Source organism: Dendrobates tinctorius, unplaced genomic scaffold, assembly GCF_039654945.1.
Source record: "Dendrobates tinctorius isolate UK_male_01 unplaced genomic scaffold, ASM3965494v1 ptg000011l, whole genome shotgun sequence".
Classification (NCBI taxonomy): domain Eukaryota; kingdom Metazoa; phylum Chordata; class Amphibia; order Anura; family Dendrobatidae; genus Dendrobates; species Dendrobates tinctorius.
Window position 1 is genome coordinate 114,137,449 of NW_027361679.1, and position 22,334 is coordinate 114,159,782.

The window sequence follows — 22,334 nt, forward strand, 5'->3', positions numbered from 1 at the left end:
CCTACCACAAGGGGGTAATCAAGTTATAGAAAACACATATATGTAGTGTACTTGCGCTATGATTCAGACATACTGTATGCACACAATACTGATCAATATTAAGTACCTGTTGGAGAGTAGGTGATTTTCATATACATAGTGCTGGTTGATAAATCAGATGTAAGGTCTATTTGGCGAACTAGGTTAAAAAGAGGAGGGGATAAATAAAACACATTTATAAGGGTTTGCTCTCTAATTAAAAAATTCCTTAATAGGGTAATTGAATATAATAATTAGCTGAGTGTCATGTTCGCCATGTCTGCCCTAGGCAATAAAGTAAACCCCGGCACTCAAATGAGGAAAAGAAGGAATGTATATGCAAAAGTGAATTTATTAATTGACACACTGCAAAGGGAACCTATCCAAAGCAACAGCACCAACGTTTCGGCATAGAGCCTTTCTCAAGGTTGTTTCATCACTGGTCAGAGCAGGGAAACATGGGTCTCAAAGGACTACCGGATTATTCAAAGAGAGGTGAGGTTCCATACGGTTTGCAGAGCGTGCATTGGTGAGAGATGTGATAAGGTCACTATGGAGAGTGAATGGACGCCTGCAGTAGAGGTCCAGGACAAGCACGGGTGGCGAGGGGAACGGCTGCAGCGGCGCCTGCCCTGTCTGTTTTCTCTCAAGAACCCCTGGAGCGATGTGCATGCGCATATCTTGTCTGCTATCCTGCTCGTTCCCTAGAGCAGTGTGCACAGTCTCCTCATGTCTGAGCTGCAGGATGCCTGCGTTTCTGCTCTGCCTTCTGTGATCTTCTTGTCATGTCTAGAATCCCTGATCATGTGTCCCTGCCTGGATCCTGCACTATCTGGTTCTGTAATCATCTCGTCATGTCTGAAACGCTGATCATGTGACGTTTCCTAAAGATCCTGCACTGTCTGGTTCGGCAATCATCTCGTCATGTCTAGAACTCTGATCATGTGACCTGTCTAGGTTTCAGCACTGGATCTGCAGTCGTCTCGTCATGCCTGGAACTCTGATCATGTGACTGCGCTCTGTTATCCTGTGGATCTGAACCCGGAAGTGCTCCCCTGGTCCTGACCTGGAAGAGGAGGTGCTATGCCCTATATCAGGCCGCCCGTTCCTATGCTCAGGGCCTGAGTATTGTGTGGTGTCCCTGCATGGCTGCTTGGTCTGTGGGGCGCTCACTCTATTCTGTGCCCTTGCACTCTGCTCTGTCGTGCATCTCTGCACACGCTCCGTGCTCGTATTCCGTCTCTTGTCTTGTCTACTGTAGTGTTTGTCCTTCATGCCATGTTCTGTCCCTGCTCTGCTTTGCTTTGTAGTCCTTGTTTGCTCTGATTATGTTCCTTGTTTCCTGTCTCGCTCTGCTTTGTGGCTTCAGGTACCCTGCCTCTGTCTCTGTCCCTGGCGTGTTTCTACACGTGCAGGCCTCCGCTCTGAACCTGTCCCTGGCGTGTCCTTACACGTGCAGACCTCCGCTCTGAACCTCTCCCTGGCGTGTCTGTACACTTGCAGGCCTCCACTCTGAACCTCTCCCTGGCGTGTCTCTATACGTGCAGGCCTCCGCACTGAACCTCTCCCTGGCGTGTCTCTACATGTGCAGGCCTCCGCTCTGAACCTCTCCCTGGCGTGTCTCTACACGTGCAGGCCTCGCTCTGTACCCTGTCTAGTCCCAAGGTCCTTCCTTGGCCCGGCTCTGGGCTTCGGCCTACGCTCCGCTGCTAGAGTGTCCCTGGCGTGTCTCTACACGTGCAGGCCTCCGCTCTGAACCTCCCCCTGGCGTGTCTCTACACGTGCAGGCCTCGCTCTGTACCCTGTCTAGTCCCAAGGTCCTTCCTTGGCCCGGCTCTGGGCTTCAGCCTACGCTCCGCTGCTAGACTGTCCCTGTCCCTGGCATGCTGTTTGCATGCGCAGGTCTCTGCCTCGTTCTTTGTATTGTCCCTGATGTTTCGTGCGCCCTTGCACATTTCGTACTAGGCTTTGCCATGCTGTCTCACATATGACTCTGTCCTGTACCCTTTGCCTAGCCCTGCCTTGTGGCTCCGTGCCTCTGTGCACGTGCCTGGTCGCCTGTGCCTACCTGGTGTGCCTCAACCGTGCCGCCTCCAGCCGTGCTCGACTGTGTGCCCCAGCCGTGCCCCGTCCAGTGCTATAGTGGTCTGGCTGCGTGGCCCCACAGCGGTGCCGCCTCTAGTCGTGCCCGCTTACAACTGCCATCGTCGGTACCACCTGCCGGTGCTCCCAGCCGTGGTCTCTGTGCTCCCTTGCACTCACGCTGGTTCTCGCACTGTGCCTTTTCGCGCTACTCTTGCACAAAGCCTTTGTCTCTTTTGCTCTTCTCTGTTCCCTAGTTTGCCTGCCGGATTCCATAACCTGCCAACCGCTGCCAGAGGTCCGGACTTAGATGACTGCAGCCTGATGTCCGGAGCTGATGTCCGTAGCCAGATACCTGGACCCTGTCGGTCAATGCCAGCATTTGGATTCCGATGCCACCGTACTCTGTGCCTCTCCCTGGCACGCCCCTTGGCATGCGTAGGCCACCATCCTGTGAACCTGACCCGTCCCTGGCATGCCCCTCGGCATGCGCAGGTGTCTGTCCTGTGAACCTGATCCTGGCGTGTCCGTTGACATGCATCATGTCACTAACTCTCTTGTTTCCTTGCCTGGAACCCTGGCTAACTTCTGGATGTCCGGATCCTGCCGATTACCTTCTGAGCTACAGACCCTGATGTCCTGGTTGATCGTGGACTGTTGTCCGGAGTCCGATGTCCGCGTACCATCCGCACGTTCCATGCTTGTACCTCAGCGTGCCATTGCACGCACCCTGTTCCACGAACTCTGTGTGTTCACGTTTGCTCCTGTTGCACCCTGAAGAGTTCCTCAAGTCTTGGACCTCGGCGTGCCCTTGCACGCACCTTGTCTTATGTTCTGTGTGTTCACGTTTTGCACCTGTTGTACCTGAAGTCTTCCTGAATGAAGTTTCTTTGAATTAATGACTCGTCTTGCCTTGTCTTGTTTCCCTGAGCCGGCCGTCTGGTCCAGCTGCCGTGGTGGCTCTCCCCCTTGGTCTTGCCCCTGACACTCCCTGTATAGGGGGTGGTTCTCATTAGGTCAGCTCGCCCTAGGTGGGTGGGTGCCACGGCCTAGAGGGTCCACTCTTTCTAAGAAGAACGACTCAGCGTAAGCTGACACTCGTCACACTGAGTACATATAGAGAGCCGTGCAAATAAGCATATTTTGATCACACTGAGGTGCTAGGAGTTGGTGCTGAGTATGTCTATAGAAGTGGTCTGTCAAAATGAGAGTACCGTGTTGTGAACTCATTTTCTAGTTTACCTCTGGCTTCTGGTGAGGGTGGTGGAGCTGGCTGCGTTGGCAGAGGAGTCATGAGTTCTGCATCCGGGCTCCCTCTAGTGATGACAGTAGGTAATGAAGCTGATCTAAATGGCAGAGACTTGCCACCTGAGGAGGAGGACTGTGAGTGGACATCAGGAGTCTCTGACTGGATTTAAGACAGCCGACTCACTAATTTTGTGCCGGTTGATTTTTTTCCTGCACTGAGGTTCTGGTTTCCAGTTCTGTTCCTGCCTTTCCCAAGCTAAGTGTGCTCTGCAATTTTTTCACATGAGATTTGGTCTGGTTTACTCAGTTTTTGTGGTCAGCCAGCCCCTGCTGGGGCTGTGCTGAATTTCCATTCTTATGTCTCTGTTTATTCCAGTTTGCTTTTTGTCCCTGATCAGATTGGTCTCTTTTTGCTCTGTCTTCAGAATATACCAGAGTGCTGATATAGGGAATTGAAGTCTAGCAACTTCAGGGTTTTTGTTATCAGAAAGTGTTGGACATTTTTTGGCAGGGTTTTGTGCATGATTGCAGACAGCATCTTTCCTTTCCTGTCCTTTCTAGTTAGTGTGGGCCCCGTCATTTGCTCAGTCTATTTTTCTATCTGTGTTTGTGTTTTCATCTTGTCTCACCGACAATACATGTTTGGGGGCTGTCTATTGCTTTGGGGTCTGCTCTGGGGCAGTTTAGTTTTCCCCTTTTCTTGCTTTAGGCTTATTTAGTTCTCCGGCTGTGACGAGGCGTCTAGGATCATCGTAGGTACACTCCACGGCTACTGCTAGTTGTGTGGATAGGATCAGGGGTCTGCAATCCGCTTAGTTACCAACCTCTCTGGTTTTCTGTGACTTAGCTTGTTTTTGTTTTTCCTCCTCGGTGACTCATCATAACAGAATCACCAGCCATACCGCAGATTCTAGGGTACTCAAAAGTAGGGAAAAAAAATTGTAAAAAAAAAAAAGTGTCAGAATTTTTTTTTCTATATATGTATTTTTTCCTCTTTTTCTCTGGGGCCGTAGGAGGATTTTTTCCTTAATGGAGATTAAGCAATTGTCTGATCGTGTGGAGCAGCTCGCTGCTGAAGTGCAGGGAATTTCCGCCTATCTTGCTCAATCACATGCTGTTGAACCAAAAATCCCTACTCCTGATGTGTTTTCTGGGGATCGGTCTAAATTTTTGAATTTTAAGAATAATTGTAAATTATTTCTTGCCTTGAAGCCTAACTCATCAGGGAGCTCTGAGCAGAAGGTTAAAATTGTCATCTCCTTGCTGCGCGGCGATCCCCAGGATTGGGCGTTTTCTTTGACACCTGAAAATCCTATTCTGACTAATGTGGATGCATTTTTTCAAGCCTTGGGGTGGTTGTATGATGAACCTAATGCTATTGATCAAGCCGAGAAAGCCCTTTTGGCATTGAACCAGGGTCAGGATTCTGCAGAGTTATACTGTCAAAAATTCCAAAAGTGGGCGATCCTTACTACATGGAATGATGGTGCCTTGGCAGTGTTATGAGCGGTGGAATGCACTAAATAAAATGAAAATAAAGTGCGTTCACCGCTCGGGGTCCACCGTGCGGTAGATGGAGTAACCGCTGCTAAGAGGCAGGGCACTCAGGCGGTAATGTGCACAGGGTTTTAGCTGCACCCAGTGCACTAAAGCAGACTCTGTTATATGCACAGAGCTGCCAACAAAAACATAAATAACGCTGAGTCTGTATAGGGTCACAGACTTCAGCGATGTGGACACAGTATGAGGTCACAGAAATAGCCTTAAACACCAGGACTATCCCCTCTAGACCTACCGTAAAAATAGGATGTGGGTCGTCGCAACTGCGAACGCCCGAACAGCTGCTACCGCGGCGAGAACTGAGCCGCAGAAAAGGCACCGCTACGCTGGCAGCGCGATGCAGGACGCTTAGCTGCTGGCAAGGCTGAAGCTTGGGCGAGCTGGCGCTAATACTGGCTGAACACAATCACTCACACATACGTAATAACCAAGGAAGGGGGTAATTAATGAGTCATTCACCAATCCAAGCATCCATCAGCAAACACACAGCAGCAAGTATGAAATACTAGCGCATGGCGGAACGGCCATGCGCACTTTTTATAGCATACGGGACCTGCCAGAAATCTCCAGAGCCTTGAGCAGAACCAATGGGAGCAGGACCTGAGCACCTGACTCCTGAACTCCAATGGGAGCTCGTCCCATGAGCATGCTCAGAAGCTGGGAAGAAGGACTTAGCCTCTGGAGACAAATGTGAGGATCTGGATTGCCGCATAGGCGTGATAGGAACCAGATTCCTAACATTACCCCCCCTCCTAGGGCCCCCTCCTCCCTGAAACCTCCGGTCCAGCATCCCGTGCCCAACAGTGGCATAGGGCTCAAACTCGTCCAAAGGCGAGCTTAGTGTCCTGGTAGGTGTTACCGTGAACCAGGACACTTGGATGGCATTAGTGGAATCAAGGTCACCAGGTTTCAGAAGGGAAACCTGCGAAATAACGGGAGCGGGCGTTGTAGCAGAGAGCCGCCGTGAATCGGAGACCGTCACCGGTCTCCGCCTAGGAAGGGTGTCCTGAGCACAAGAGGTACAGGCCTGGATAAATTTTTTGATGTCCCGAGCTCTATGGGGCCACCAATACGCTCCGGCCAAGAGCTTCGAGACTTGCATGTAGCCTCGGTGGCGAGACGCATTGGAGTCATGCGCCCAGGCGAATACCTGAGCCCTAAGATGAGGAGGGACAAAGGTCTCGACAACCGGCTCAGACTCTGGCCATTGCGGGGAGCTGGCTTCCGGAGAAACCGCACATACGTGGTGACAACCGCAAACGGATTCCTGGTCTGAGTCCGTATTAAAATTAGTACGAGACACCTCCATGGGCTCAGGGAGTAAGACCTCTGGCTCTGACAGCTCAAGAGGTTCGAAAAATTTAGGAGCTGAAACAGCTCTTCGCTTGGAGTGAGCCCGCTCCATACCGCGCTCTGAAAAATGGAGGTCGATACGTGAGGAAACGGAAATCAACTCCTCCAAGCTGGTGGGGATCTCTCTAGTGGAGAGAGCAACCTTCACGTGCTCTGCTAAACCTCGCCAAAAAACGAGGATAAGGGCCTTGTCAGACCATTCCAACTCGGACGCCAGTGTCCGAAAACAAACGGCATACTGGCTAACCGAGAGTGACCCCTGAGTAAGGGCGAGTAGCTGCAGAGACGTGTCGTGCGTGACCCGCGGACCGAGAAATACCTGCTTGATGGCAGTTAACAAGTTGGCAGCGGTCCGAATCTCGGGGTCACCACGTTCCCATAGCGGCGTAGCCCATTCCAGCACCTTGCCCGACAGTAGGGATATAATGAAGGCCACTTTGGCCCGCTCCGTAGGGAATTGCACAGCCAGCAGCTCCAGGTGGATCGAGCACTGACTGATAAAACCCCTACAAGAGGCGCCATCCCCAGAATATTTCTCGGTTAACGAGAGGCTGGTAACTGTCGGCGCAAGGGCGGACATGGACATACGCCCTACCGCATCTGTAAGTGCCTGAACAGCAGCATCTGTTGCCTGCGAAGCTGCGAGGGCCCTCTCAAGGGTAGCCAAGCGAGCCTCGAGCTGTCGCACGCATTGCAACAATTGCTGCTGATCTGCCATCTCCAGCCAGACCCGGGCGCTAGTATTATGTTATGAGCGGTGGAATGCACTAAATAAAATGAAAATAAAGTGCGTTCACCGCTCGGGGTCCACCGTGCGGTAGATGGAGTAACCGCTGCTAAAAGAGGCAGGGCACTCAGGCGGTAATGTGCACAGGGTTTTAGCTGCACCCAGTGCACTAAAGCAAACTCTGTTATATGCACAGAGCTGCCAACAAAAACATAAATAACGCTGAGTCTGTATAGGGTCACAGACTTCAGCGATGTGGACACGGTATTAGAGGTCACAGAAATAGCGTTAAACACCAAGACTATCCCCTCTAGACCTACCGTAAAAACAGGATGCGGGTCGTCGCAACTGTGAACGCCCAAACAGCTGCTATCGCAGCGCGGTGAGAACTGAGCCGCAGAAAAGGCACCGCTACGCTGGCAGCGTGATGCAGAACGCTTAGCTGCTGGCAAGGCTGAAGCTTGGGCGCGCTGGCGCTAATACTGACTGAACACAATCACTCACACATACGTAATAACCAAGGAAGGGGGTATTTAATGAGTCATTCACCAGTCCAAGAATCCATCAGCAAACACACAGCAGCAAGTATGAAATATTAGCGCATGGCGAAACGGCCATGCGCACTTTTTATAGCATACGGGACCTGCCGGAAATCTCCAGAGCCTTGAGCAGAACCAATGGAATCAGGAGCAGGACCTGAGCACCTAACTCCTGAACTCCAATGGGAGCTCGTCCCATGAGCATGCTCAGAAGCTGGGAAGAAGGACTTAGCCTCTGGAGACAAATGTGAGGATCTGGATTGCCGCATAGGCATGATAGAAACCAGATTCCTAACAGGCAGCTCTCTTTCGCAAGGGTTTATCAGAAACCGTAAAAGATTATATGATGGGATTTCCTGTTCCCTCTGGTCTTGACGATTCTATGTCATTAGCCATTCAAGTTGATCGGCGTTTACGTGAACGTAAAACTACACGAGAGGTGTTGTCACCTTTTCAACAAATGTCTGAACCTATGCAATGTGATAGAGTTTTGTCTAGGGTGCAATGTCAGGAGTATAGAAGGCGTAATAAGCTGTGTTTTTTCTGTGGAGATGCCTCTCATTATTTCTGTCTGCCCTAAACGAGAGAAACGTTTTGCACACACATTTGCTGTGGGTGGCGTACAACCTAAGTTTCTTTTGGCAATTACTCTGACCTGCTCCTTATCCACATTTTCCGCCAAGGATTTTGTGGATTCAGGAGCGGCTTTGAATCTGATGGATTTGGACTTTGCTAAACATTGTGGTTTTCCCATGATACCTCTGCGGACGCCTATTCCTTTGAGGGGTATTGATGCTACTCCTTTGGCGGAGAATAAACATCAGTTTTGGACCAAGGTGATAATGCGGGTCGCCCCAGACCACCAAGAAAATTGTTCTGGGTTTTCCCTGGTTGCAAACCCATAGTCCAGTTTTGGATTGGAAATCTGTGTCTGTGATGATTTGGTGCTGTCGGTGTGCTCTTGGTGACACTCCTGTTTTCTCCACCTCTCCCCAGTCTCATGATGTTCCTGACTATTTGGCTGATTTTTATGATGTATTTAGTGAGAGTAAGTCTGCATCCCTGCCTCCTCATAGGAGTTATGACTGTGCAATTGAGTTGAGGCCTGGGTGTAAATTTCCCAAGGGTCAGCTTTTCAACTTATCTGTACCTGAACACGAGGCTATGCGATCTTATATTAAGAAGTCGTTGGAGAAGGGTCATATTAGACCATCCTCTTCACCCTTAGGTGCTGGGTTTTTTTTTGTGGCCAAGAAAGATGGTTCATTAAGGCCTTGTATTGACTATCGTTCCCTTAACAAGATTACGGTTAAATATCAGTATCCGTTACCCCTAATTTCTGATTTATTCTCCAGAGTTAAAGGTGCATGCTGGTTCACTAAGCTTGACCTCAGGGGGGTGTATAATCTTATTCGCATCAAGCATGGGGATGAATGGAAGACGGCGTTTAATGCTCCGGAGGGACATTTTGAGTACCTGGTGATGCTTTTTGGGCTCACTATTGCCCCTTCTGTCTTCCAATCCTTCATGAATGATATTTTCTGGGACTTTGTGGATAAGTTTTTGATCATCTATTTGGATGATATTCTGATCATTTCCAGTGATTGGGATTCTCATGTGGAACATGTTCGGACTGTGTTCCGGATTTTGAGGGAGAATTCCCTGTATGTTAAGGGATCGAAATGCCTTTTTGGTGTACAGAGGATTTCATTTTTGGGATTTATTTTGTCTCCGTCAAATACTGAAATGGACCCGGCCAAGGTACAGGCCATTTATGATTGGGTTCAGCCCACTTCTTTGAAGGCTCTCCAGAAGTTTTTGGGTTTTGCTAATTTTTATCGTTAATTTATAGCTAATTTTTCTGGTATTGCCAAACCACTGACTGATCTGACCAAGAAGGGCGCTGATGTGCTGAATTGGTCTCCAGAGGCTGTTTTGGCATTTCAGGAGCTGAAGCGGAGGTTCACTTCTGCTCCGGTTTTACAGCAACCTGATGTCTCACTTACATTTCAGGTAGAGGTAGATGCTTCGGAGATTGGTGCAGGAGCTGTTTTGTCCCAAAAAGATCTGGTGACTTCTAAAATGAATCCCTGTGCCTTCTTTTCCCGAAAGTTCTCCCCATCTGAACGCAACTATGATGTGGGGAATCGGGAATTGTTGGCCATGAAGTGGGCATTCGAGGAGTGGAGACATTGGTTGGAGGGAGCTAGACATCAAGTTGTGGTCCTCACTGACCACAAGAATTTGATTTACCTGGAGTCGGTCAAATGCTTGAATCCTAGACAGGCTAGGTGGGCCTTGTTTTTCACGTGTTTTGATTTTGTGGTCTCCTTTCTTCCGAGCACTAAGAATGTTAAGGCAGACGCCCTTTCTAGGAGTTTCTTTGCTGATTCTCCTATTGTGACCAAACCTACTACCATCCTAGGTGAGGGGGTAGTTCTTTCTGCCATCTCGCCCGATTTGAGACGTGCCCTGGAAGAATTTCAGGAGGACAAACCTGAGCGTTGTCCTATGGGAAAATTATATGTTCCAGACCAGTGGAGGAAGAGAGTGATGTCTGAAGTTCATTGCTCCGCGTTGGCTGGTCATCCAGGTATTTTTGGTACCAGAGATTTGGTGAGTCGGTCTTTTTGGTGGCCTGCCTTATCTCGTGATATCAGGAATTTTGTGCAGTCTTGTGGGACTTGTTCCCAGTCTAAACCCTGTTCTCGTTCTAGTGGGTTGTTGATGCCCTTGCTGGTGCCCAAGAGACCATGGACCCATATCTCAATGGATTTTATTTCTGATCTTCCTGTCTCTCAGAGAATGACTGTTATCTGGGTGATTTGTGATAGATTTTCTAAGATGGTCCACCTTGTACCACTCCCAAAGCTGCCATCTTCCTCAGAGTTGGTGCCCTTGTTTTTACAACAGGTGGTTCGGTTGCATGGGATTCCTGAGAACATTGTGTCGGACAGAGGAGTCCAGTTTGTCTCCAGATTTTGGAAAGCTTTTGTTCCAAGCTGGGAATTCAGTTATCCTTCTCCTCTGCGTTTCACCCACAGACCAATGGGCAGACTGAGAGAACAAACCAGACTTTGGAGTCCTATTTGAGATGTTTTATATCTACTGATCAGGATGTTTGGGTCTCATTTTTGCCCTTGGCCGAATTCGCCCTAAATAATAGAGCTAGTTCTGCCACATTGATGTCGCCCTTTTTCTGTAACTTCGGGTTTCATCCTCGATTTTCTTCAGGGCAAGTGGAATCTTCAGCCTACCCAGGTGTTTACACTGTGGTAGAGAGAATGCAGCAGATTTGGGACCAAGTGGTGGATAAGTGGTCCCTCTCTCAAGAAAAGGCCCAGCGGTTTTCCAACCGGCATAGGACCATTGGTCCCCGGTTTAAAGTGGGTAATATGGTTTGGTTGTCGTCAAAAAATATCTCTATGAAGGTTGCGTCTCCAAAGTTCAAGTCAAGATTTATTGGACCTTATAGGATTTTGGAGATTCTTAACCCGGTTTCTTTTCGATTGGCTCTTCCAGTTACGTTTAAGATCCATAACGTGTTTCATAAGTCTCTGTTGAAGAGGTTTGTTGAGCCAGTGGTTCCTATGGCAGCACCTCCTGACCCTGTGTTGGTTGAATTTAATGTGGAATATGAGGTAGAGAAAATACTGGATTCTCATCTGGCTAGACGGAGACTCCAGTATTTGGTCAAGTGGAAGGGTTATGGCCAGGAGGACAATTCTTGGGTCTTTGCCTCTGATATTTATGCCAATAGATTGGTTCGTGCTTTTCACCGGGCCCATCCTGATCGGCCTGGTGGCGTGGATGAGGGTTCGGTGACCCCTCCTCAAGGTGGGGTACTGTTGTGAACTCATTTTCTGGTTTACCTCTGGCTTCTGGTGAGGGTGGTGGAGCTGGCTGTGTTGGCAGAGGAGTCGTGAGTTCTCCATCTGGGCTCCCTCTAGTGGTGACAGTAGGTAATGAAGCTGATCTAAATGGCAGAGACCTGCCACCTGAGGAGGAGGTCTGTGAGTGGACATCAGGAGTCTCTGACTGGATTTAAGACAGCCGACTCACTAATTTTGTGCTGGTGATTTTTTTCCTGCCCTGAGGTTCTGGTTTCTAGTTCTGTTCCTGCCTTCTCAAGCTAAGTGTGCTCTGCTATTTTTTCACATGAGATTTGGTCTGGTTTACTCAGGTTTTGTGGTCAGCCAGCCCCTGCTGGGGCTGTGCTGAATTTCATTCTTATGTCTCTGTTTATGCCAGTTTGCTTTTTGTCCCTGATCAGATTGGTCTCTTTTTGCTCTGTCTTCAGAATATACCAGAGTGCTGATATAGGGAATTGAAGTCTAGCGACTTCAGGGTTTTTGTTATCAGAAAGTGTTGGACATTTTTTGGCAGGGTTTTGTGCGTGATTGCAGACAGCATCTTTCCTTTCCTGTCCTTTCTAGTTAGTGTGGACCCCATCGTTTGCTCAGCCTATTTTTCTATCTGTGTTTGTGTTTTCTTCTTGTCTCACCGACAATACATGTTTGGGGGCTGTCTATTGCTTTGGGGTCTGCTAATGTTCACAAAATCAAGTGTGAACATTAGCAGAAAAACTTAGCTTTAGATGACTGGAACAGAGCTGAAAACCAAGAGCTGACAAGCCAGAAGGAATCACCAGCAACTGAATAGGGCGTCGGCTGTCTTAAATCCAATTTGAGAATCCTGAGATCCAATCGTCATCCTCATTCTCAGGTGGCAGATCTCCACTGATCAAACCAGCCGCACCACCTACTGTCACCACCAGAGGGAGTCCAGAAGGGGAACTCACAACTGGTGAACCAGAGAATGAACTCACAACAACTCACTGTGCCAGACGCTGAAGCGCGGGTGCCCACGATGAACGCTGACAGGACCTTTGTGACGTATCCGTGTCATGTGACTCGCTTGGTCTCGTGGTGCCCAGAAGGCAGCTACGGAGTGCAATAGGAGCCAAAATTGTCCGTCGCATTTCAGAATTACAGCAGATTCCTTCATCAGGGATCCACTATAATTCCGAAACGTGTTGGAATGGAGTTTTAGTAACATAATGCAGGAGAAAGCTTTACACAACTGTTCTGCTAGACTGCTTCTTACAAAAAGACTGCTTCACCAAGAACTTCTTACCCAGAATGCATTAGTTTCTCCCACAATACAATTGACAGCTTTACAAAAAAACAAGCAATACAATTAAACATCACAAGACGGTGCAATTACCACTTTAGACATCACTAATAGAGTATTACAGCTTATTAAAGTGACTACAGTCATTTTAACCTAGTCTTATGCCCAAGTGGGCAGAACAGAGGCCTACGGCAGCAATAAAAGAGTTGTATGAATTTCTGGCAAGTACTGATTGAGTACTGCATATAACAGACAACAATCTCCCATATTCTTCATAGTTATGATTGGCCTGTTTGGTGAAGTGTCAAGAAGCCTTTTCATACAAAGAAAAAAACATCCAAGCTTGCTTATGTTTTGTCAAATCTTTCATCAAATCTACCAAAATCATGTGGGAACATGTGCTATGGTCTGATGAAACCAAAATAAAACTATTAGGTAATAATTTCACAAGGTATATTTACTGAACAGCCACTGCTGGGCATCACCAAAAGAACACTGTACCCAAGTGAACCAAGGTGGAGACAACATTATGCTTTGGGGCTGTTTTTCAGCTGCTGGAAGTGGAGCTTTAGTCAAGATGGGGGGAAATTGTGAACAGCTCAAAATATAAGTACATTTTTCAACAAAAACTTCAGGTCTGTGCAAAAAAGCTGAAGATAAAGAAGAATTTCATCTTTTAGAACAACGACCCTACAAATCAACAAAAGAATTGCTTCGCCTAAAATAGATCAAAGTTTTGGAATGGCCAAGCCAAAGCACAGACCTTAATCCAATTTAAACTATGTGGGTTAACCTGAAGTGGGCTGTACACAGGAGATAGGCCGGAGTCACACTAGCGATAAAATCGGACGAATGCAATGCGATAAAAAATCACATTGCATTCGTCCCAATGTTATTCTATGTTGCTGCTCCCATCATGCGTTTTTTTATCGCATCCGTTCCTCGGACCAAGACAATCGCAGCATGCTGCGATTGTCACCAATTTTCGGATCGGACTCGCCAATGCAAGTCTATGGGGGCGAGAAAAAATCGGATGACAAACGTACCAGATGTGTGACTTGCGATAAAATCGCACCCGGTGTCCTTTACCAAAAGCCGGCAATTCTTTTACAATACAGTAAAATCACACTGACCGGTTAAATAAAGAAATGAAAGAATAGATCTAGACATATATATATATATATATACACATATATCATATAGACACACTTATATATATATTTCTAATTCATGCAGTTCTTCATAGCAGTATAGCCGCTGAAACATTTGCCGGCTTTTGGAAAATCATTCTCCTACCAGAGATGAAATGACACATGGTTTACATACAGTTAACCACTTCATTTCATGGTTTTTTTTTTAGATTTCTCTCACTAGTAATTAGATGAGGGTTTGTGGGTTAAATTTTGGAGTTGTAGGGGTTAATTTAAGGGGTTAATTCGTTGTTAAAAATTACGGGGACTCCCTGCAGCCTCAGTGACGTCAGCGGGAGTCCCCGCAATTTTATACAACGAATTAACCCTTAAAATTAACCCCTACAACACCAAAATTTAACCCACAAACCTTCATCTAATTACTAGTGATAGACATCTAAAGAAAAAATGAAAAGAAATGGTTAACTGTATGTAAACCATGTGTCATTTCACGTCGGGTAGGAGAATGATTTTCCAAAACCGGCAATTGCTTCAGCAGCTATACTGCTATGAAGAACTGTATGAATTAGAAATATATATATAAATGTGTCTATATGACATGTGTGTATATATATATATATATAAATATGTGTATATATGTATTCTATGTGTCTAGATCTATTCTTTAGTTTGTGTTGGAAAACCTGTCATTGGGCTCATTATATGTCCATTTTGCTAGCCTGCGAGAAAATCTCGCCAGACGGATGTCAAACGGATGCTTAGATGCGAGTAAAATCGCATCATCACACGAAATTCGGCTGACAGACGGATCCCTGGTGAAGAAACCTTTGTGCGATTTTGGTCCGTCAAAATTGGACCGATTTTTTTATCGTTTAGTGTGACTCCAGCCATAGTCTCAAAATCTGACGGATTTGGAGCGCTTCTGCAAGAAAGAGTGGGCAAAGACTGTCATTTCTAGATGTGCCATGCTGATAGATTCCTACCTGAAAAGACTGAATGCTGTCATAAATTCAAATTAGCATTAGCTTAACCCCTTTACCTCAGAAGGTGGTTTGAATATTAATTACCAGGCCAATTTTTACAATTCTGACCGCTGTCAATTTATGTGGTTATAACTCTGGAACATTTCAGTGGATCCCAGTGATTCTGAGACTGTTTTTTGTGACATATTGTACTTCATGATAGTGGTAAAATGTCTTCAATATAATTTGCGTTTATTTCTGAAAAAAATAACTTAGCGAAAATTTGAACATTTCGCAATATTCAAATTTTGAATTTTCATGCCCTTAAATAACAGAGATATGTCACACAAAATACCGTCTTTTTTATAAGACACACCGGATTATAAAACGCACCTTGATTTTAGAGAGAAAAATAAGAAAAAAAATATTTTGAGCCAAATAGTGTGCAAAAACCTTTAATAAAATGCAAAAATATCTGTGGATGATGCTCTGTTATGGGGGATCTGTTAATTTCCAGTACAGTGCCTGCAGTACCGTATATTGTGACTACCACCCCCCCTCATCATCAGGTATACACCCACTTACTGTATACATGGATGTATTCTGAAAGATGAGGGAGGTGGTAGTCACATTTGCAATAAACACTTTGGACACTACATTGAAGTGTATATTTACACTAAATATGGCAGAACCCCCATCATCCTTCAGAATATACCCATTGATACAGTATATTCTGAAGGATGATGGAGGTTGTTTACTCACCTTTCCTAAAAGGATCTCGGACTTGTGTGTACCATAGTTGCAACATTAAATAGTGTGCAGGGACAGATATGTGAGGTGGAGGCAGCTCAGCAACAGTTCCCTCCGCCAATCACTATCCATCCCTGCAGAGGAGGAGAATCGCTCTTCTCTCCCTCCTCAGCTTTAGGCCTCTTTCACACCTCAGTGTCTGCGGTATGTGTGGTGAGTTTTCACACATACTGGAGACACTGACGCACGTAGACCCATTCAAATGAATGGGTCTGTGCACATGTCAGTGTGTTTACACGGATCGTGTGTCCGTGTGCACCACACATAGACATGTCCGTTTTTTACCGTCAGCACAGGTGGCAAAATGTCCCGCACACGTGCACATGTAGAACACACATGATGTCATCTATGTGACATGCATCAGCGCCGGGGAAGAAGCGCTAGAGTAAGCGCTCTTCCCCGGCATAGAGTGCTGAAGATGGCTCTAATCATTCTCCCCTACTCTGTCGGCGATAGTCGCGAGCAGAAGAGAATAATGAGAGTTATATTCAAGTCAGAATAATGACAGCAGGTGGGGGCTTTTTGGACTATTACTCCCATCAACCTACACCTGCTGCCCCTAATAACAGTGACAGCAGGAGCAGATGATGGGGGTATTCCTCACCCACCGCCTGTGATATAACTAAATAAGTGAATGAAACACCCGGCGTGGGTTCCTCCCATATTTTCTATAACCAGCCAGACAAAACTCATAGCTGGGGGCTGCAATCCTCAGCTGTCAGCTTCAGCAAGGTTGGTTATCAAGAATTGAGGGATCCTCACGCCTTATTTTTAATTATTTATATAAATAATTTAAAAAATGGCATGGGGTCCCCCCATTTTTGACAACCAGCCTTGCTAAAGCTAACAGCTAGGGGCTGGTATTCTCAGGCTGGTAAGGGGCCATTGATATAGGCCCCCCAGCCTAAAAATAGCAGCCTGCAGATGCTCAGAAAAGGCACATCAATTAGATGTACCATTTCTGGCCCTTTGCCCGGCTCTTCCCACTTGCCCTGTCGCGGTGGCAAGTGGGATTCATATTTGTGTGGTTGATGTCACCTTTGTATTGTCAGGTGACATCAAGCGTCTATAAGACACCTATCCATTACTAATCCTATAGTTACATGGTAAATAAACACACAGCCAGAATAATGTCCTTTATTTGAAATAAGACTAAACACAGTATTCCATTTTTATTTAAATGCCTAATTTCACTGAAGCCCTCATTCTCCTGTAATAAACCAAGAATAAAAAAACAATAATATACCATACCTGTCCGTCGTTCTGTCCCATGCTGTAATCCATGTCTGGGGGAGAAACAGCTTTCAACCTGGACGGTGCCAAGATACGACCGTCCCGGCTGAAAACCACTGGTGACTGAGCTGCTGCGAGTGCAGTATTATTCACCAGCGATTACATCATCGAGGTCAGGCTGATTGCTCCATCTGCACCTGCACCACATCCGCAGCCATTTTCCTGGAGACATCACGTAGAGGCAGGCGCGGATGGAGATCTCGGCTTTCCTCCATCTGCGCCTGAGCCCAGTGAGAAGCCAGAAGCTTCACACTGGGCGCACAGTACAAACAAAACCCCCCCAGGCTTTTGAAGCTGGACCACACACTGAGCAAGGTGTCCTGTCTCAGCTTCATATTTTGAAGGAGGTCTATAAGTTCAGACCAGATATGATATAGTCGATTGGCATGAAATTATATCCCCCATATTCTTCACATGACAAACACAGTTATTGAAATCTATTTAATACTTTGTCCAAAAGCCTTTGTTGGTGATGACAGCTTCAATACCCCTCCTTTGTGGATACACAAGTTGCATGCATTTCTCAGGTGTGATTTTGGCCCATTCTTCCACACAAACACTCTTCAAATCCTGTAGCATCCATGGGCTTTTTCTATGAACTTAGGCCGGTTTCACATTTGCGCTTTATGGAGCTGCGATGGCCTGCGCATGGCCGCCGCTAAGCCCCGCCCCTTGCCGGCTCCCTACCCGCCCCATCCGGTCATCGCCGCCTACTAGCGCACATGGACGCTTGCGATCTGCGCACCCTATCTTTAGCATAGGGTGCGCAGATCGTGTGCTGGCCGTGCGCTAGCAGGATTTTGCCATGTGCTGCGCACTTTTGAAGGTGCGCCCGTGTGCGCCAAACGCAGCATGTTGCATTTCGGCGCGCACGGCGCACCTTCAAAAGTGCGCAGTGCACGGCAAAATCCTGCTAGCGCATGGCCAGCGCACGATCTGCGAACCCTATGCTAAAGATAGTAGAAAAAAGGGAAGAAAGTTCCAGCGCCAGGAATGGAAAATTAAAAATCCATTTTATTGTGCCAATGCATATTAAAATTCCAGCAGGTACAGCATATCAGTCGGATGACTGCAGAACAACGCGTTTCGACGCCTCAAGTCTTAATCAGAAGAACATGATTAAGACCTGAGGCGTCGAAACGCGTTGTTCTGCAGTCATCCGACTGATATGCTGTACCTGCTGGAATTTTAATATGCATTGGCACAATAAAATGGATTTTTAATTTTCCATTCCTGGCGCTGGAACTTTCTTCCCTTTTTTCTACTATTGATTGACTGCCTAGTCAAATCCGTGCGCAGGATTTGGATCCTACCAGCAAGGCAGTGCGGTGAGCTGGATTATTCTTTTCTTTTACTATGCTAAAGATAGGGTGCGCAGATCACAAGCGTCCATGTGCACTAGTAGGCGGCGATGACCGGAAGGGGCGGGCAGGGAGCCGGCAGGGGGCGGGGCTTTGCGGCGGCCATGCGCAGGCCGTCGCAGCGCAAATGTGAAACCGGCCTTAGGGCTTTATTTCCTTCCATAAAATTTATACTTCATTCATGTCAGGTGATTGGCTTGGTCATTCTCGCAGTTTTTATTTTCTTTCTCTAAAATCAATTGATTTTTTATTGGCTGTGTGTTTGGGATCATTGTCTTGCTGAAATGTTTCATCATTATCATCCTGGTAGACAAGAATATCTAGGTACATTTGTCCATTCATCCTTCAATGTTTACCAGTGCCATATGCTGAAAAACAGCCCCACACCATAATGTTCCCACCTCCAAACTTCACTGTTGGTATGGTGTTTTTAGAGTGATATGCAGTACATTTTCAGTTCAATTTTGTTCTCATCTTACCAGACTATATTCTCCCAGTATATCACAGGTGTCATGCATCTGAGTTCGAACTCTTGAGCCTGTGCTTTGTGGTCGACTTCTCTGTCTCCCGAGCCACAGAAAATACACCTTTTCTCTGGTCCTTTTGGTGGTAGAGTGCTCGAAAGGATGTTGAGGAGTATGTCCACAAGAGCAGAGTTTGCACTAGGTCTAAAGCCTCCCACCAGGCCCCGGCAGGGTTTCTTATGCCTAACAAGGTTATGTCTGAATCTTGGACTCATTTGTTCTTGAATTTTGTCACAGATTTGACTAATTCTGGTGCCATTACTGTACTGTGGGTGGTGGTGGACTGTTTCAGCAAGATGGGTCACTTGGTTCCTCTACTACAATTGGCTAAAACTAAGACTTTATCAACATTGTTTATCTCTCACGTCGTTAAGTTACATGATCTTCCTAGAAAAAATATTTCCGATAGAGGGGTTCAGTTTATGGCTGGCTTTTAGTGTAGCTTTTGCTCCAGATTAAAGTTTAAGCTTTTGTTCTCAAATGATCATCCTGAGACTAATGGTGATAAGGAGAGAATGAACCAAGAATTATAACTATATTTAAGATTTTTTGTTTCATCTAATCAAGAGGACTTAATGGATTTTTTTCCTCTGGCTAAGGTCGCTCTCAATAACCGCACCTCTACTGCAACCGTCACCTCGCCTTTTTTTAATGTAAGGTTTTTAGCCAGTTTCTGGAACTTTTTCTGGTTTGCAGTCTGTGGTCCCAGGGGAGGAAAGATATTCTCATTTAATTAAGGTCTAGAGAGAAGTTGAAAAAGGTCTTTTGATAACTTGCGATTGGACCAAGAAAACTGTGAACCGCAGACATAGGATGGCCTTTGTCTTTAAGGTGGGAGATTTTGTTTGGCTAACCTCAAAACATCTTTGTCTTAAAGTCCCATCAAGGAAATTCGCTTCTAAATTTGTTGATCCATATAAAGTAATTAAGATCATTAATCCTTTGACGGTCAAGCTCCAACTCCTGGTTGCTTGGAGGATTAATAATTCCTTCCATTACTCTCATCTTAAAAAGTTTGAGGGGATGCCAGGTCATCAGGACATCATTGAGGCTGACATGGAGATGGACAAGGAGCATGAGGTTGAATGAGTTTGGGTTCCAGAACAGTCAGACTTCGACTGCAATATCTGCTTAAATGGAAGGGTTTAGTCCAGCGGATAATTCCAGGGTTGATGCATAAGATTTTCATGTGGATTGCCTAGTGAGGGAGGTTTGTCAGTAGCATCAGTGGTTGGGGATCTCAGTGGGTCCAGTGGCCCCTCATAGAAGGGGGGTACTGTCATGAATCTGGATGTAAACACTTGAACCTGAGCTTTGTGGTCAGCTTCTCTGTCTGCCGAGCCAGAGCAGATGTACCTTCTCTCCAGATGTTTAGTTTCTGTTATCCTTGTTTCAAGTGTTTTCATTTAAGCATCTGTCTGCCCTATCACCTTTTGGGTGTGGCTTTATATACTTTCCCCCTGCTGGAATTTCCTAATGATGATTGTCTCATTGGGAAGTTCTGCTGTAGTTTAAGCCAGTCAGAGAAAGACCAGATAGTGTATATCTCTTTGCTTTTTATGTTCCTTAAGGCCCCGTTACACATAACGACTCACCAGCGATCCCAACAACGATATCAACGTGTCAGGATTGCTGGTAAGTCGCTATATGATCGCTGGTGAGCTGTCAAACAGACAGTTTCACCAGCGATCAGCACAATGACACCAAGCGCGGCGTCGCTGTGTTCGTTACTTACCAGCGCACTGATGCAGCGGTGGGAGCTGATGTGCAGCCGGGATCAGGATGAGTGACTAACGCAGGACACTTGGAGAATCTCCCCACTGTTCCGCTGATACAGGTGCCTGCTGTTCCAGTCCTCCACCTGCAGAGGGTGCGCCTGTATTCCCGGCCTCTCCGCAGGCGGCGTCCTGCTGCCTCCTGGTCCCGAGCGTGTGGCGGCGGCGGCACCTGTAACTCGCTGGTAACTAAGGTACACATCGGGTATCTAAGGGACGCATGTCTCTTAGATACCCTATGCTTACGTTAGTTACCAGCTAATTGCTGGTCTCCTGCCTGTCACACACAGCGATGCATGCTGGCCAGCGGGAGATCAGCGACGAAAGAAATGTCCTGGGCTTTCCTGCAGCGATCAGTGATACCGGCAGGGGGGCCGTCGCTGATCGCTGTCACACACAGCGATCTCGCTGGTGAGATCGCTGTTGTGTCACAAAACTTGTGGCTCAGCAGCGATCTCGCTAGCGAGATCGCTATGTGTGATGGGGCCCTTACCCTGAACCTATCGTCTGCTTCTTATTAAGAAGTAGGCAGCATATTATCTAAAGCTTGAGTCACACATAGCGACTTACCAGCGATCCCGACAACGATATCAACGTGGTGTCGCTTTGTTCGTTAGTTACCAGAGTGCTGATGCAGGAAGCTGGTAACTAACGTACACATCGGGTATCCAAGGGACGTGCGTCCCTTAGATACCCAATGTGTATGTTAGTTACCAGCTCCCTGAATCAGCGCGCTGGTAACTAACGTACACATCGGGTATCCAAGGGACACACGTCCCTTGGATACACGATGTGTACATTAGTTATCAGCTGATCGCTGGTCTCCCGCCTGTCACACGCAGCGATGCGTGCTGGCCAGCGGGAGATCAGCGACGAAAGAAATGTCCAGAGGTTTCTTGCAGCGATCAGCGATACCAGCAGGGGGGCTGGTCGCTGATCGCTGTCACACACAGCGATCTCGCTGGTGAGATCGCTGTTGTGTCACAAAACTTGTGACTCAGCAGCGATCTCGCTAGCGAGATAGCTATGTGTGACGGGGCCTTAACAGTACATACTTAATCCTTTATTTTGTATTTTGTGGATTGTTTATTCACTCTAAGATCTCTATCTATTTAAGCACACTTTCCCTTCTGTAGGTTATTTTTCCCTCTGCGCTACACTTCGTATATTTGGGAGGAACGTGAAGGGTTTGACGACCTTTCAGGCGGCATAGGTCCAAGTTGTCATCGTCTACTGTGTGCTTAGGGCTATCTCAGTGATAGAATTGTAGGTAAAATCAGAGCAAATAGGGTCTTATCCGATGGATATTAGCAATATATGCTCTGATTCTACTAACCTGATGAATCCTTTGGTAAAGCGAGAATATCAGCTGCAGCAGATCCACGGGTCAGCAAGTGACCGTTTCAGAACCAAAGTAAAAGAAATCTTGTGGATATTTCCCGGGCTGCTGAATAAGACATTATTCCAGACGTAATAGATGAAGGATGGTGGTTTATTCTGCGCGTTTCAAAGTATATAGTTACTTCTTCTTCAGGAAATTACCACATGTATACTTTTACTTTAGGGTTATCTCAGCTCACACAAGAACTACCAGGGTCTCCGGGTGAGGATCTCTGGTCTGTACAGGAACCGGCATGATCAGTTACAGTTTTTAGTGTACTATTTTCCCGAGTGAGTTGCTACACTACCATAACAACAGGCTTGTCTAAATGTTGTTGAGTCAACTTTAAATATGCTTGAACATGCATTTTGTTCAGCAATGGAGTTTTGCGTGCATACAGGCCATGGAAGTGCATTA

At 46.7% G+C, this 22,334-nt stretch overlaps 1 long non-coding RNA gene across 2 annotated transcripts in view; it reads right to left on the reverse strand.

Moving 5' to 3' along the window:
- LOC141049671 (uncharacterized) overlaps positions 1-22,334 on the reverse strand; it is a 37,285-nt gene that overhangs the window by 2,349 nt on the left and 12,602 nt on the right. Inside the window, exon 1 of one of the 2 annotated variants that reach the window (XR_012220411.1) lies at positions 107-436. The exons of the other annotated variant lie outside the window; for it this stretch is intronic. This is a non-coding gene — a long non-coding RNA (uncharacterized lncRNA). Of the gene's footprint in view, positions 1-106; positions 437-22,334 lie in introns of those variants that run through there. 2 annotated transcript variants of the gene reach the window in all.